The sequence below is a fragment of the Papio anubis genome, chromosome 19, assembly GCF_008728515.1.
Source record: "Papio anubis isolate 15944 chromosome 19, Panubis1.0, whole genome shotgun sequence".
Lineage (NCBI taxonomy): Eukaryota > Metazoa > Chordata > Mammalia > Primates > Cercopithecidae > Papio > Papio anubis.
Window position 1 is genome coordinate 3,302,155 of NC_044994.1, and position 16,193 is coordinate 3,318,347.

The window sequence follows — 16,193 nt, forward strand, 5'->3', positions numbered from 1 at the left end:
CTAGCGATCCCCCGTCCAGTGGGCTGAGGCTTCCTGGGGCCCACATTGCCATTTAGCTTTTTCTTCTGCTCAATCTCATTTCCTCACCATTCTTTCCACAGGAGTTAATCTTGCACCCCGAACTCCATCTCAGCATCTGCTCCCAGATCATCCAACCTGAAGCACAAGCCACTTAAGTTTGCATGGGCTCTTTTTCCCCCAATAGCTTCTTATCAGGTGTGTGGGAATTGAGGAGGGGGATTCTATCTGCAATGCCCGCTGTGTCCCCAAAATTGCTATTTATTGACAATTAATGGTAACTAATCATCTAGGACAAGATAAGAGAGGTGCCACAAAGCAGTCTGCAGCCTGAGATGCATTTATGGAAGGGCTACAGGACATCCATCCTAAGGCACTGACGGTGGGGGGCTGGTACATTTTTTTCTGCAGAGGGCTAGATAGTAAATATTGCCAGCTTTGCAGGCCACCTGGACTCTGTTGCCACTCTTCAGCCCTGAGGCTGCAGCACAAAAGCAGCCACAAGCAACAGGCAAGGTAATGGCGGGGCTGTGTTCCATGCAGCTTCACACACCCAAACAGGCAGCACACCAAATCCTGTCTGCAGAGTGTAGTTTGCTGACTCCCTGTCTCTGAACAACTGTTTAGACGGAGAAGATGCAGACCCACTGCATGAACATGAGTTCATCTTTTTCAACATTTGCTGCTGAGAGTCTTTCCTTCTCCTCTGCCTAGTGTCTCCTTCAGGGAACTTCCCATCTGAAAGAGCGTCCAGGCTCCTCGCTTTGTAGGATGCGGGCAGGAGAAGTGACTTGATTAAAACTCACGGTAAGAAATGCGCTTTGCTTTGCAACCCAGGACACACATACATGACTCAACATCTACAATATGATTTCAAAACGTTAGTGGACAATGTCCCCAATAGTTGAAATCAATTCGATAAAGTACATAATTGTAGTGTTTGAATGAATTAATTAGAGGAACAGAATAGAATACAATAGAGTTGAAAATATCAGGCAAAATAGGTGGAAAAGGCAAGTACTATTTCATGAAATTTTTACTGAGGTTATATGCGTTTATGAAATGTGTGCATGCGTTTATAAACACATGCATTTGTGTGTGAGTATAATACCAGGGTAGGTTGTAAAATGTATTTCTTAGGTTAAGTCATAGTCAAAAGGCTTCAGAAACACTAGCCTATGGCAATCACCCCCGATGTGCTGTGTCCCAGGGGTGACACTAACTAGGAGCAGATTTGCTTACAACCTGCACTTGAAGGATCCACACAGGCAACTGGATTGCCCATTATCCCACCGTACTTGTCAAGGCACCTTTTCAAAAAAACTCCTCCTCTTCAAAACATTTTCTTATTCCTTTTGGGTTTTCTGACATTCTTTTCTGGCCTCTCTTCAGTGGACTTTTATGACTTCAGTTGCCAGTGGAGCGCTCAGGTATCAGCTGCAAGACCTGCTGTGATTTCATTCATGCCTAATTACTTCAAGCTGCCTGTTGCTTGCAAGCATTCCATGTGCTGGCCTGTGTGTCCGTCCCCAGGGCTCAGGCCCCAGGGCTCAGGAGAGCCCTTCGGGTCACACTCCAAATGGAAGAGTCTCACACTGACTTCAGAGCCTCCCTTCCTTGCTGAAGTGTTCTCTCCTGACCCCGACCTTGTCAGGCCAGGCCTGTGTCTGAGCAGATAAACAATAGCTGGAAAAGTGACTGTCACCTCCAGGCTCGGGAGGTCCTTCTGTGTGACTCCAGGCAGTGCACACTCGGGACAGTTCTCCACCCCAGTCCAAGACTGGCAGATGCTTACACATACCCCGAGTGCCCCACACACACCCTGGGGCATCAGCACATGGGCTCAGGGCTTATACCCACTGAAAATACTGCCTCCCTCCACTTCATCTCTGACTCTTGATCAATTCCTAAGCAATGACTTGCAAATGGGTGCTCATCGTGTCTGTGCATGTGGCAGGGATGAGGTGACCACTAGGAAACAAGCAAACTACCAGAGAAGGGTTTTTTCTCATCAAGTGTAGCTCTCAAATTCCCTCCCGAAAGGGCAGTGAATGGAACAGTTGGAATTTGCAGAACTGTTTGTGGCCTGGGTCCATCTGATCACACCTTACTTGCCTGTGGTTAGTGTCATTTAAGTCAAGGGCTCCTTGTGTTGTTAATGAGCAAGAAGACATCTAAGAGCATAACCTAATTGACTTGAGCACATTTCAATTCCTACTGAGATGCCAGAGATCAGACAACATTACGTCACTCCCCCTTCCCTTATTTCAATAGGACCTCAATTCAAACTGCCTAGAGCAGACATACTTAATCTCAATGTTCATTGCAAGAAGTGGGATGCAAAGAGAGACTATCTGTGCCTCACCAGTTAAAGCAAGTGGTCCAATAACATGAAAGCTATGAATAGGAGTTTCCAGTGTTTCCAAGTTACCTTTGTTTCCCTCAAACTTATTGCTCAGGTTGGATCTTTTGATCTAAATACCAACTCATCGTTAAAAATTGTCACAAAATGAGCTGGGCAATGTCTCATGCCTGTAATCCCAGCACTTTGGGAGGCCAAGGCTGGTGGATCACTTGAGGTCAGGAGCTCGAGACCAGCTCGGACAACATTGTGAAACCTCATCTCTACTAAAAATACATTTAGCCAGGTGTGGTGATGCACACCTGTAATCCCAGCTACCTGGGAGGCTGAGGCAAGAGAATCACTTGAAACTGGGAGGTGGAGGTTGCAGTGTACCGAGATGATGCCACTATGCTCCAGACTGGGTGACAGAGTGAGACAAAAAAATTAAAAAGGCACAAAATGAAGTAAATAATGATTTTTCATGCAGGATGAGTTTGTTAGAGGCACAGACTCAACATTTGCATATTGTCTCCCTGAAACCTGACATAATGAGCCATCTGAGGAAGGACAGCAGGGGTGAAACCTCTCTTGCCCTCACAACAATGCCAGCATGCAGCACAGCATCCCTTCCTAGGTTAAGAGCTCGGTGCTTTTCCCATGAACAGGCAGCTGTCCAAATGGAAGCTCCGAGTGACCTCTGTGCCCAGATCTAAAAAGGAGAGATAGGCTGAAATCGATGCCTGAATATCCACTCCTGGCACACATACACAATCAACATCAGCAAACATGCTTGGTTTTGGCAGGCTGCTGTCCAGGATTCACAGTTTTTAGATTCTGCAGTGAATCTTTAGGTCTTGTTCTTGGAAGTCAACAAGTGCCTGGCATCTAGATGTTTTTCTTCTTCATTTTCCTAAGGGAAATTACAATATTAACATAATGAACCTTAGCAAAGCTAGTGACATTCCCTTCCTGTTCCACCAAAAATAATGTGCAATAATGTGAGGACTCGCCCTGGAGAGACGCCAGAGTGGAAGGAGAATGATTGGTGGTGGGAGCAGCCCAGAGCTGCCTGATGCCTGTCCAGGGAACACAGAGGCAGCCATGTAGCCAGCTGGTCTTCATGGCACTTGTCTGTAGAACTGAGCCAAATGGCACTGGCAGGGAGAGGTCAGGGAAGGCACCTCTGCCTCCCTCCATGGCAGCATCAGGGCTCCATAGTCTCAAGGCCAAAGGACCACTGGCTCCAGTAATCACCTTGTGTGAACATCGTTGCCCCCGCTCTATCTTTTTCTTTTTTGAGACGGAGGTTCGCTCTTGTTGCCCAGGCTGGAGTGCAATGGCGCGATCTCGGCTCACTGCAGCCTTCGCCTCCCGGATTCAAGCAATTCTCCTGCCTTAGCCTCCAGAGTAGCTGGGATTACAGGCACCTGCCACCATGCCCTGTTAATTTTGTGTGTGTGTGTGTGTGTGTGTGTGTGTGTGTATTTTTAGTAGAGATGGAGTTTCACCATGTTGGTCAGGCTGGTCTTGAACTCCTGACCTTAGGTGATCTGCCTGCCTTGGCCTCCCAAAGTGCTGGCATTACAGGCATGAGCCATCACGCCTGTCCACCAGTTCTATCTTCTTAAAGCAGATTCCAGTCACTGGCGAGGTAATTCACATGGCAGGCCCTGCGAGGGCTGCTCAGGGCTTCTATAGCATGCACTATAGATGAGGATGATCATAATGACCTCATCACATTGTTGAAAGAGGAGTAAACGTGCACCTGGCACATAAAAAACATCCAATAGATGAGCAATCCTCCCATCTAGGAAACAGCACAGTCATTGGCATGTCCTTGTGAACTTGCTCATCAGGTGGCTTTCCGCTTTCACAGGAAGGTCTGTGCAGAACGAGAATGCTGACTTGGGGCTCAGGAGGGAGGTTGCTGGTGGCAGGAGAGGGGATGAGGGCATGTGGGCAGGGTCAGGGAACGTGGGGGATGAACTTGGCCTACTCTTGTTTTTTTCCTGTGCTGGCTGCTTGGGGAAGGGAGGGAGCAGGCTTCAGGAGGAGGGGTAGCAGGAACATAGCGTGGGGTAACCTAGCCTCAGAATTTTTCACAATTGGACTTGGGAGAGGGCACCAGTGTTATAAAGGGAAGAGGGCGCCAAGTTGCATAGCTGGGCAGAGGCCAGGGAGGGGAGCCCTAAGTGTTGGGCCAACGTGGGGGTGAGGGCCAGGGCACCAGGAAGCAAGGGCTATGAGTCAGGGATATTTTCCAATCACAGACCTGGGAAAAAACAGAGCTGGAATGCACTTTAAAAATCACATAGCTCGATTTTTATTTTGCACAGAAACTGAAGCCAGTGGTCCCGTCTCACAAGGAAAAGTTAGAACTCACACTCAGTTGCGTCTATTTAACTCTAATAACCCACAACTAGTTCATAAATTAATTAGTTAATTAATTAAACAAAATATAAATTATCCAGACAAAAATTTGAGTCACAGCTTATTTTCCAGCTTTCAGTCGCACAGTCAAGAACAAAGTGAGTTTGAATCTGAACATGAGGTTCCACTATTGGATACTGAAATCATAACGCCCTTTATGACTTCATTATCTGTCAGGGAGCGGCCCACAGAAACAGGAAAAGTGAGTTATTTGTAGCTACTCCATTATCTGAAAAATATCAGCGCATAAGTCACGTTGGGCTCTAAGGGTTTTACTTTCCACAAGGAGAGAATGCTGGTAAACAGTTTGAAAATAAGAATTATCTGGGCTTCCTAAACACAATGGCTGCTGTTAAGTTGAATTTATTTATCAGATCACGGTGGTGAAAATGAAGAATCAGGAACTAAATTCTTCATTTATCAGGAACCTTCATTAATGAGGAACTAAAGTAAACAATAGGGAAGAGAAACACTCATGTCATAAAATCAGTCTGTGTCTTTTAGACAATTTGTGGGAGGTGGGAAATGGAATTTTTCACATGCTCAGTGCGCAGATTTAAACTGTTGATACCTCTTTCGATGTCACAAGGTGGGGGACTTGGAGTATGTGAAAGCTGATGCTCTCCCCAGGGACCGTGGAGAACAAATGCCCGGGCAGGAGGGCGTGCCTCGGAGGACTCCAGGAACATGCAGAGGATCCCTTGGCATGACTTTTGGATAAAGCCAACTCTTTGTGAACTCAAAGTGACTTATTGGTTTCTGCAGAGCACGGCTGGCCCCCAAGGGTGTCTTCCTAGCAATGGCTTGCATCATGCTGTGATAAGGGCTTCTGTCACTCTACAGATGTGAAAGCTCTCCCCTAACTCAAACGTCAGCCAAACACCCCGAGCCACCCTGCAGGGTCAGCACCTCGGATGTGTGAGGAGTTGCCCCGGCTGGATCAACCAAATCAGGAAGAGACTTTGGCCGTTTCAAAACTAAACTTCTGGGCCGGGCGCGGTGGCTCACGCCTGTAATCCCAGCACTTTGGGAGGCCAAGGTGGGTGGATCACCTGAGGTCGGGAGTTTGAGACCAGCCTGACCAACACAGAGAAACCCCGTCCCTACTAAAAATACAAAACTAGCCGGGTGTGGTTGCGCATGCCTGTCATCCCAGCTACTCGGGAGGCTGAGGCAGGAGAATCGCTTGAACTTGGGAGGCGGAGGTTGCGGTGAGCCGAGATAGAGCCATTGCACTCCAGCCTGGGCAACAAGAGCGAGACTCCGTCTCAGAAAACAAAATAAAAATTAAAAAAATAAACTTCTCTGGCCACCTCAGTTCCTTCGGCTGAAACAGACCAGGGTGAGTCTCAGTGTCTTCTTCTATTTGGCACCTTTAGCCTGGGGGACTCACACAGGTCAACCCCTCTGAACACATGAAAATCGTTCCCATTTAGGCAACCTCAGTTTCTCTTTTATAATCCCCGCAAAGTCAATACAGACTTTCAGGCTAGATTCTACCCAGCTCCAACATTCAACACATCACTCACCTGGTGTGAAAGGAGTCCAGGTCAATATCTAGCTAATGTGTGCCCTGCTGAATCTGCCCTATGACTAACTCTTTTATGTGCTTGCTTCTTGTGAGCAGAAAACTAAACAGAAACTATTTGCAAAGCCCGGGGGCCTGAATGGGTGGCTCTCTCAGCAGGAGGTGGGGCCTCACCAAGCTTGGGACGGGGTTGTCAGCTCAGGCCCATTTAGATTTCCCTGACGGCCACTGTCAGCCTTCTCCGGCTTTTGCACAAATTCTGTATTCTACTGACTGTAGCCTCCCAGTCTCCCGGCCTCAAATCACTTTGGGAAGTTCTACAAAGACTCATCTCTGACCTGGGTCTTTGTTGTTATTTCCTGCATGAAAATGGGGGTAGGGGAAAAAAGAGAGACTTTTGTTTTACTGTGTCAGGGTTTGTAAAGTGACACTTGAGTAAGTCTGTGGGGTTAGAGTTATTCAGAGCAAAGGCATACTGTGAAGGAAGCATTTTACAACAGATTGGGTAACAAATCCTGGCCCTGTGGCTTCAGGGCTGATTTTTCACCTGAAACTAAGAGCTGCAGCTCCGCTTCCTCCTGGGCACCTCCACTTCAGTTCAACAAGCCCAAAGCCGCCCTGACCACCTGCCTTCCTAGGGCCCCTCTCACTCCTACATGAGTCTGCCGTTGGCCCAGTGCTTCAAACCCAGAGTCTGCCTCCTCTCCCATCAGTCACCCAATCTCACCAAGTCGGCTTCCCTCCTGCTGCTCACCCCTTTCCACCCTCCCACCACCCTGCTGCTGCCAGTGTGGATGGGCCCGTACCCTCTCCCCCTGCACTAGAGTAACAGTCCCCTTGCAGGGACCCCTGCTTCCGGTTCATCCCTCCAATCCTTGCTCCACACTGCAGTCAAGGGTGAGCTTTCTGAAGCAAAAACTCTTCTCAAGTCATTCCCTCCTTGCAGGGCTGCCAGGCCCGCAGCGAACATTGTCCAGTTTTCTAGGAGTGCAACTGAGTCAGGGGTGGGGATTCTGGAGGAGGCTGAGGTTTGAGAACTATGAGTCAGCTCTAGACAAGTTGAGTTTGAAGTGTCTTGAATCATCCTGGAAAAAACGTCATATGGGAAGTAGATAATCTGTCTAAAGCTCGAAAGAGATGCAGCGGCTGGAGACGGGCCCTGGCAACACAGACCTTATTTCTGGCCCTTTCCTCCACAGACCCCGCTGTCCTGTACCACGCTGCAGACACACCGGCCTCCTTGCAGTTCCACACGCCCTTCGTGCCCTCGTCTCCTGGAGCTTTACAGATGGAGACCCACATACGGAAACACTCTCTCCAGCTTTCTCACACACTTTGCCTGCCGATCCTCCACTTGTCCTTCAGGACTTGTTTTCAACAGCAACCAACAAGATGTGCCCCCAGAGCACCTGCACCTGCCACCAGGGTCCCAGTGATCCTTCATGCTGAGATCAACTAGTTCCTGTCTTCATCTGCCGCCAGGGTCCCAGTGATCCTTCATGCTGAGATCAACTAGTTCCTGTCTTCACCTGCCGCCAGGGTCCCAGTGATCCTTCATGCTGAGATCAACTATTTCCTGTCTTCTCCCACCACTAGACTCCAAGATCTGGGGTATGCGCTCAGTAAATACCTGTTAAGCAAAAAAATGACTAATTGTTTAATTATTTATCTACAGGATCAAGAAGTTCTGTAAGCCCCAGGAAAGATAAATATAAAGAAATGCACACCTAGATATATCATCATAAAACTGCAAAAAAAAAAAAGACAAAAAGAAAATTTTTTTTTGTTTTTTTTTTTTTTTTTTTGAGACGGAGTCTCGCTCTGTCGCCCAGGTTGGAGTGCAGTGGCTGGATCTCAGCTCACTGCAAGCTCCGCCTCCCGGGTTTATGCCATTCTCCTGCCTCAGCCTCCCGAGTAGCTGGGACTACAGGCGCCTGCCACCTCGCCCGGCTAGTTTGTTGTATTTTTTAGTGGAGATGGGGTTTCACTGGGTTAGCCAGGATGGTCTTGATCTCCTGACCTCGTGATCCGCCCGCCTCGGCCTCCCAAAGTGCTGGGATTACAGGCGTGAGCCACCGCGCCTGGCCAAAAAGAAAATCTTAAAAGCAGCCAGAGGAAAAAAGTTCAAGTACCTTCAAGTGAGCAGTAGATTGACAGCTAATGTTCCACAAAAAAACAAACAAAAAAACAACAGAAGGCAGCAAACAATGCAATGGTATGTAGCTACAAAGGACAGAAGGAAATTAGCTGCCAACCTAGTAATGCACTGTGCGTGGGGAAAACATGCTTCAAGAATGAAAGTTAAAGAAAGAGGCTGGGCACGGTGGCTCACACCTGTAATTCCAACACTTTGGGAGGCCAAGGTGGGTGGATCACCTAAGGTCAGGAGTTCAAGACCAGCCTGGGCAACATGGTGAAATCCTGTCTCTACTAAAAATATAAAAATTAGCCAGGCCTGGTGGCTTGCAACTGTCATCCCAGCTACTGGGGAGGCTGAGGCAGCCTCCTGAGGCAGGAGAATCACTTGAACCTGGGAGGCGGAGGTTGCAGTGAGTTGAGATGACACCACTGCACTCCGACCTGGGCAATCATAGCGAGACTCCGTCTCAAAAAATAAATGAATACATAGAAAGTTAAAGCAAGACAATTCTATACCAATGGAAGCTAACATTTGCAAGTTGCAATCTGACTCATACTAAGTGAAATCCTCACAGGCTTTCTTAGATGAAACGCCAGAGATCGTGTATACGGGCGCACAAAGTGAATGTTGGATGTATAAAATAGCACTTGTTTATATCTGAGCAGAAGGGAAGAGAGGCAGTTCTCTTTAGTCAGAAGAGATAGGCATTAGTTATGAAGATTGGAAAAGAAAGGGGAAAAGAAAAACGCATTTATTGAGAAATTACTATTTTCCAGATTTTTCTACCACCTGACTACTATTTCTAAGGGACGGGACTTCAGTTTCCAAGAGTTTTTAATACACTGTAACCTTACAAGACAAATTCCTACTAAATCCTACCGATTCTTAAACCCATTGATTCTACATAGAGGGAAAGTCAACCACAGGCCTCCCGGCCAGCCCTGAATCCCCAGTGGCGTTTTCTCTCCCCTTCCTTCCTTCTGGAGGAGGAGGAGGATCCCTTCCAGGGAGACTGGAAACTGAGAGGAGTCTGACTACTTGGTCTCCTGCTTTTCCTTGGATCTTGCAAGCTTTCTGCTCCACAATTTTTCATTTTTCATTTCTTCCCCAGTGTCAATATTCACAGTATATCTATCCACAGGGCCTTCACCGTAGGAGGGACCCTCACAGTCCCCTGTTTTCACTCTTTTCATAGAGGAGGAAACAGCCTCAGTGAGGTGAGTGCTTGAGGTCACTGATGAAGTTACTGTTAGGATCTAGGCTAATACCAATAACAGCTGTGGTTAGCCATTATGTGTCCGAGGTGCTTAATATGCATATCTCATTCATTCTCTCTCCACTGTGTAATCAGAATATGGTAGGTCATGCTGGAAACAACCATTAAATCTCAATGGCTTCACACCGCAAAAGTTTATTTCCCACCCATGCAAAGTACCCTAGAGGTCTGGGTGACTCTCCACAGCTGCTATCCTTCATGGGATGGCTCAGGGATCCAGGCTTAGGGCACCTCCACGTCTCCTGAGCTCCCATCATTCCCATGGCAAGAGAAGAGAAAGGTGTAGACACGGCACCAGCAATAAAACACTTTTTGGTTAGCCTGAAGGAGTCACGTGGTCATGCATACTTCAGAGCGGTGGGAAAATGGCTTCCCTAAAGTCTAGGAGCTAAGGGGCTGCAAGGCAGTTCTCCAGTCCAGGATGACCCAGTGTTGATGCTGACTTTAATCATCTTGACATTCAGCATTCTGAAGGTACTGTCCCTAAATTATTGCCAACACCACTAAAAAATAAAATACATTTTTATGAAAAAACTCACTAATACCTACAAGTTTATAAACCTGAAATCTATCCTTGACTCCTCTCTCTCTCCCCCCTTCACTACACACATCTGATTCACGAAAACACCACCCCCTCTCCTCAGTCCTCTGGAGCGTGTCCCCTTCCCCTGCTGTAGCCGCCCTGGCCAGGCCCTCTCTCCTGGACTCATCACCTGCCCCGATCCCGGCTGCAGGTCTAGGTCCATTCTCTACACTGACTCCAGATTGGACTTTCTGAATACCTGAGTTGGTTACATCCCCTCTTATGCCCTCCCTGACTTCCCACAGCCTCCGAGATGAAACCCCACACAGCACAAAGGTGCCCCATGAGCTGGCTCTTTTCTTCCTCTACCCTCATCATCACCTTCCCATCCCCGCCCTCGCCATGCCTCGGCATCCCAGACACTTGTTACCCAAACCCCAATGCTCGGAGAAACACATTCCCTCACATTCACATGCCTGCCCCGGGTCCCACCTGCCTGGTGAGCTCCTGCTCATTGTGTAAGCGGCAGGCTCAAAGTCCCTTCCGTGGAGCCAGCGCCACCCTCTCCCCATCTCCTGCTTTATCTGAAGACCTGAGTCCTATTCAATAAAGCATCCTTGGGGTCTAGCTGAGTATTTTACAATGCTTATTGGCAGAATAACAAATGAATACTAACTCTTCCGCTTGGCAATCAGAGGCTGTGTCCCCAAGAATATGGGTCTTTAACAGGTGTTAATAAAATAGTCATAAAAATAGTCAAAAATAGTTAATAAATATTAGTCATAACACCTAATAAAAATAGGTGTTAATAAAAATAGCACCATGCATATGGTGCTTATCTTTTGCCAGGTACTAGTCTAAGCGCACTGGCATGTACTAACTCATTTAATCCTCCTAACAGCCCCGAAGGGAAGCACTGGTCATTCTCCCTCTGTTCTGAATGAGGAAACTGAGCACTGATTGGCAAAAGTGACTTGCCCCAGGTGACACTGCTAGTAAGTGGCCAAGCTGAGATACTAACTCATGCATTTCACCTTCCTGGCTCCAGGAAGAGCCAGGGTCTGTGCTCTGATGGCCTCTCAGGGTCCACAGAGAAGAACCTCTGCTGGAGGCACTCCATGTTCCACACTGCACCTTAGCATGTACTTGTCTCCTGGAAACAGGGGCTGGTGAGTGCCCTCCAAGTCATGTGCCACTCCCTCTAAACCCAGAAGGGACAATGGTGGTGTATTTGGCTGTAGAAGACTGTCTTACCCTATCAACTCTTAGGTTAACCATAGGGCATGCCAAGGAGATATTTAAAGTTCACGAGAAGGCTGGGCGCCGTGGCTCATGCCTATAATCCCAGCACTTTGGGAGGCCGAGGTGGGTGGATCACTTGAGGTCAGGAGTTCGAGACCAGCCTGGCCAACATGGTGAAAACCCGTCTCTACTAAAAATACAAAAATTAGCTAGGCGTGGTGGCACGCATCTGTAGTCTCAGCTACTAGGGAGGCTGAGGCAGGAGAATCGCTTGAACCAGGGAGGCAGAGATTGCAGTGAGCCAAGATAGCACCACTACACTCCAGCCTGGGCAACAGAGCAAGACTCTGTCTCGGTAAATAAATAAATAAAAATAAAGTTCACAAGAAAAGGATTCAGCCTCCATCTAGTAATAATAACTAACACTGGAGTAATAACTATGCAGCAGAGAGTCCTCTGAGGACGTACATGCATTAATTCACATAATCTTTACAACAACTGCTCAGGAGTAGTTGCTACTGCTCGCCCCATTTCAGTGGTAAAGGAGATAATTCAGATAACACATGACCTTACCCAAGGTCACCTTGTTACTAGTGGAGGGCCTTGACTACAAGTCATACAGATTCTTGGCATTTTGAACAGAGAATTGGACAAAACACACAAAGCAATGAAAAAATGAAGCAATGAAAGCAGATTTATTGAAACGAAAGTACACTCTACAGAGTGGGAGCAGGTGCAAGTGAGCCCCTCAAGAGTGCTGGTTACAGAATTTTCTGGGAAACCTCCAGAGGTTTCCCGTTGGTTACTTGGTTACACTCTATGCAAATGAAGACTTAGGCCCGCGATCAGTCTGATTGGTTGCAGGAGAGAATCAATCAAAGGTACCTTCCAGTTTTCATCTGACTTGCAGTGGAAATGGGGGTGGTTGCAAAGGGAGTACCTCTGATCCTTTTGTTACCTGGGTGTGGAGGGGTGAGGTTTTACCTTTTGATTCAGTTCTAGGAAGTCAGCGTGAATCAGCCTTAGGTTCCCTGCCTCCAGACTCTATTTTCCCGCCTCGGCTTGACACCTGACTAGGAAGCCAGGGATTCCAACCCAGACCTTAGGCTGCAGAGGGTGCAGGTGGAATCTGGCCTCTCCAGGACATTGGGCTGGATCACTGGTGGCTGCCTGTGGGCCACTTTTCAGATCCAGTGAGGCCACACTTTCTGGCTCACCATCTGGGCCTTAGAGCATCCATTCTCCTTTCCATTTGAAGCTCAGAGATTTGTGGGCCTTACGCCTCCTCCAGTCAGTCATGTCCCAGCTTCTCTATGCATACACTCCGTAGGCAATCAGTCCCCCTTGTTACAAAGCAAACCAAGTCTGCATTATCTGATTACTTACATTGGGCCCATTCAGATGGCCTTTCCAGGGATTACTGGTCAAAGAGGCTAGCTGTCTTCCTAAGGTCATCAGAAATAAGGCTGGAGATCGAGAGTTACCCCAGCCTGTATCCAAGGAACCACCTCTAGTCCATTTATGCCAAATTGATATGATTTGAAAGGATCTGTCAAAGCACGCATGTGGTTTTCATTAACTGGCTCCCTAGAATGGAGGAGTGAGTCAGGGACAAGTCCTTCACTGGGTACTTACCCCATGGGTTAGATCTCCCCAGCTTTCCTTTAACTGGGAAGGGTGGCATCCGGAAATAGTCCACTCTGCATTTTATTAGAACACTCAGTCACCTCGTTAAAGGCCCCAGAAAGACAGGGAGAGCAGATGGTAGTTATCGGGCCCATCCACATTGATCCCGGGCCATCTGTATCCATCTTAATATGCCATCCTGGCCCTTAATACAGCTGATGACTAAACAGACTTGAAATGAATTTTAACACTGTTTTCCAGCATTTATGGAAGATATGAATAATAATCATATTTTCTTATTGTTATCTCTGAGCAAGTAGATATAGAAGAAACCAAAGTTATGTCAAATAGCCCCCAAGTTTTCATGATTTTTTGGGAAACATGACTAACAGTAGTTAGAACCATGTGCTTTTTCTCTAACAAGCGATGATCAGGTGATGCTGGGATGCTCTTGAGCACCCAAGGTAAAATGGGAAACAGAAAATGGGAATCACAGCACCTCAGTTACACTTTAACACAGAAGCAAGTCTAATTTCTTATTCCTCTTAACCCATAATGTCACATCAAATCATAAATTAGAAATAATATGAACGTGGGCTACTACCTCTCACGGTCACAAAAGAATATAGGAGACTGGATCGTTTTCCATAAAGTACCACCCCTGCCTCAAGACATGACAAAAAGAGAGTTATGCCTTCAATGAGTGGAGTTACTATAAAAATCCTCTAGAGGAAGTGTCTCTTCTCAGGTATTTAGAGGCAAGAGCCTCTCCTTGGGAGTCCCCACATTCTTTATCTTGCCAGCCCGCATCTTCATACACAAAGCAAGCCTGTCTGCCAAGCCTTCCCGCTGGATATGGAGAATGGTAAAAGAGGATATTGGCAGGACTTGGACAAACATCATTGTAATATTTTTTTGTTAAAGCTCACCAATAGGTGTGGTTAGTTAACTCACCTCTAGATTCAGAGGCACACAAAAAGTTCATTATGCAAAACATATTGATACGGAAATGGGGGAAGGGAAGTGCTGTGTAGAGAAAGGCTGTCCCTGGCTAGGGCTCCGCCCCCGACCTACGTGAGGACAGGCATTTCCTGCCCAAATGTTTCATTTCCCAAGACCACCCTGGCCTGTCACGCCCCCATCCTGGGCCTAAAAAAACCTGAGACCCTAGCTGGCAGACACAGAAACGACTGGACATCGTGAGAAGCGCATTGGCGGAAAGAGACACAAGCGGCTGATCGTTGCCTGGTCGTGGAGAGCCCACCAGCAGAAGAGCCACTGGCGGGCTGGCAGGCCATTGACCGGTGGAAGGACGTGTAGTTTGGACGGAGTGGTCAGAGAAGAGCTAGAAGAGCTGGGCCGCTGAGCAGCCCGACTCCAGGGGAAAACCGTCTACCTTCTGCCTCTCCCATCTGCTGAGAGCCACTTCTACTCAATAAAACCTTGCACTTATTCTCTAAAGTCACATATGATCGCATTCTTCCGGTACACCAAGGCAAGAAACCATGAGATACAGAAACCCCTCTGTCCTTGTTATAAGGAAGTCTAATTGAGCTGATTACCCCAAGCCAACTACAGAGGGCAACCTAAAATAGCACCTGTAACACACGCCCACTGGGGCTTCAGCTGTAAACATTCACCCCTAGACACTGGGGTGGGGTTGGAGTCCCACAGTCTGCCTGTCTGTATGCTCCCCTAGAGGTCTGAGTAGCCAGGCACTGCAGAAGAGAGCCACATCACCACCGCATGCCCTGTGAGGGGGACAAGGGAACCGGCTCCATTTCAATAAAAGATACATCTTCTACCATATTTTGTTTTGCAGCAATCTTGATTTCACTCTAATAATTATAGGAAGGTGTTTTGGAAGAACCAGTAGTTTTAAGTGCCGTCGTATGGTAGAAGAAAGATATTTGGTCTTTGTCTCCAGTTGCTGGCACAGAGCTCTAAGCCCCTTGGAGTTTCCTGTGTGGTAGGAGTGTCTTCTGTTAGTCAAGAACCCCTTTCCCTCACACGGGTGTTTACGCTGAGGAGGTGACTTAGGGTGGGGACCCTAGATAGCTCCAGGATAAAGCTGGTGGCCAGAAAGACCATGTGATCAGAGGGATGGGACTTTCAGCCCCATCCACCTACCTCCCACAAGAGGAGTGGGGTTGAAGATTAACCTCTATCAAGCTCTTGAGCAATGGAGGTTTGATGAGCGTTTAGGTTGATGAACGTCTTCAGGCGTTGTGGGGGTGGCACACCCACAGGACATGGAGGCTCTGAGACCCTTCCCCAGTCCTTGCCCGCTGCATCTCTTTGGCCGTTCATCCGTACCCTTTGCAATACACACACACACACACACACACACACACACACACACACACACACCCCAGAAATCACTGCTGCCATCTGTCCTGCTCACGGTGAATTGTATGGCTGCCTGACCTATTGCTGTGTCTTCTATTTCAGGCACCAGGCAACAGCCTACCAAAGAGTTTGAGAGTTTTTAAAAAGGTTTTGACTTCAAGTGACAAGGTCAGTAATAGAACATTCCCACACCATTAGGATCCTTACTGGTTAAAAGCCTTACAGTGATATTCAGAAGTCACCTTTCAGAAGAAACCAACCAACAGCAAATGAAATCAGATTTCTTCTTTGAGGAGAGCCCTGGGAGGCAGGTGGATTGATGGTAAATGGTCAACTTTGCAACAGATACAAGAGGGTGGATTTTGTCTGATAATCAGCAAGCCTATATTTTCAAAACCAGATCAACGGCTCAACATTCCACGTCTCATGTGAGACTGTACCCTGGATGTGGCATAAGCTCACTAGCAAGTGTATCTTCCCCCCACTTCCTCTTTCGGGGATGAATTCCCACTTTATGTAGACCAACCCAACAGTCACCGGGGGACCCACAGAGCTGAAACAACCAGACCTTTCAACTGAGAAAATACATCCCAATCTCTTCTATGAAAATTATATAGATCCAAAATGCTTTTTTTTTTTAAATTACATTTTGTACTTTTTCACCAGTTGGAATATACTTTACACCTTTCCTAAATGGCCTGAACAGTTGATTTTTTT